This window comes from Setaria italica, chromosome III (assembly GCF_000263155.2).
Source record: "Setaria italica strain Yugu1 chromosome III, Setaria_italica_v2.0, whole genome shotgun sequence".
Lineage (NCBI taxonomy): Eukaryota > Viridiplantae > Streptophyta > Magnoliopsida > Poales > Poaceae > Setaria > Setaria italica.
This window is the reverse complement of record NC_028452.1, coordinates 12907950-12909647: the sequence shown is the minus strand read 5'-3', so window position 1 is coordinate 12909647 and position 1698 is coordinate 12907950. Positions and strand designations below refer to the sequence as shown.

Here is a 1698-nt window from a genome sequence, read left to right as displayed (position 1 = left end):
TGATTCGTCTCGCCGTTTAGCCTCCATCCGTGTAATTAGTTTTATAATTAACTCATGTTTAATTATTCTAATTAGCCTCCGAATATTTGATGTGACATGAACTAAACTTTAGCACCAGGATCCAAACGCCCCTTGAACAGTATTCAAGTACTGAAACCTCTATTCTAATTGCTGATTCTCATTCCCCGCATGTATCCTTGTCCGTCCATCGCAGTCGTCGGTGTAGGCTTGTGCACGTGCTGGCGGTATTCATGTCAACATCTCCCTACTGTGTAGAGTAGAAGGAAGACCAAGACATTATCTTTCAGTGTAGACTTCCACTATGTAATCATGAAACTTATATCTACAAAGTGTGTAGTAGAGCGACGACGCAGCGACAAAATAGTTTTCCGCGCCAATTAACTGCTGCTTCTAGAACGTTAGCAAATGATTAAATAGCATCGCATGGACCATTGACTGGTCTCCCACTGACCCACTCCCACAGAGATTGCCAAGTGCCCATCCCACCACACGTCTCGTGATCCATAGGTGAGCAGCTGGTACTGTGCAGGGAAGGAAAGGAGTAGGAAGAAGCGTCGCCGTGCAACGTCAGCGACCAAAGCGAAATTCCAAGGCCCGGCTCGCCTTTGCTGACCATCATCAAGACATGAGCTAATCAACTGTCGCCGTGCTTGGACCGGCTTCACAAAGCTGTATGCACTAGTTTTCCACGGGAACAAAAAGTCTTCCTGTGCATCTATGTTATCCTATCAATGACAAGTTAACAACTGAACTGGACAGGCAGGCTGCCTCTACTTTCTTCTTGGTCTCTGAGATATTTGGGGTTCCAGCATAGAGCAGTCCGTTTTTTGTTTAGAAGAAGCATATATATAGAGCAGTCTTTGAACCGCGTCTCTGAACTGAACTTGTGCACAGCATTGATCGTCATCGGTATGTCAGTAAGTGGATCACTACTCAGGTCATGATTTCAGCCATTTAAGCTTCTGCTTGTAGAGTTGTTGGAAGAAGAAAACGCATGCACTACGGAGTGTCAAGTTTGGATAGTTGTTTCGCATAAGGTTTCTGCACCACCGAAGAAAGTTAATGCGTTTTTAGTGCTAATCCTACATTCCTGATCATTCCTTTTTATTTAATTTTTCGGAAAAGGGGCGGACAGCAAGTTACGGACATAACGGTGCGGCACTGCAAGTCTACCCATAGACTGAATAATTTGCTTCCAGAAGAGAAGAGCAGCGAGTAGCCTCCATTGTTTATTTTTCTCCTCCATTGTTTATTTTTCTTCGAAACATTGGCAGAAGCATTGCCTTGCATTTAAGAGGAGACTAGTCTGGTCTGAAAATTACATAGCTATTACATGGTGAACAATTACTCTCATACACACAGAGGAAACCGGAAAGCATGGAGACATTAAGGTGGAAGCAGATCTTCTCGGAGTGCCACACGCCCGTCGTCGAAGAATGATATCATGTTGTATGCGGCCGAAAACTTGATCTGAACGCATTGTTTTTTTTTTCAAAGATCCTGCGATTTCTCTCCTTCCAAATGTTCCATGTGACGTACATCCATATAGCCGCTACCGATCTTCGCTGCTTGTAGTGGCGTCAATGTTGTTCTCCACCATTCCTGAATGTCATCTTCAGTGCCTGATACGAAGCCTGCACCCCAGCCCATCCAATTGCAGACTAGCAACCAAATTTC

At 44.5% G+C, this 1698-nt stretch overlaps 1 long non-coding RNA gene across 1 annotated transcript; it reads left to right on the top strand.

Moving 5' to 3' along the window:
* Nucleotides 1-897: 897 nt before the first annotated feature.
* On the top strand, nucleotides 898-1351 carry LOC111256825. Its single transcript, XR_002677112.1, has 2 exons — nucleotides 898-1058; nucleotides 1147-1351. It is a non-coding gene; the product is annotated as an uncharacterized LOC111256825 (long non-coding RNA).
* Nucleotides 1352-1698: the final 347 nt, after the last annotated feature.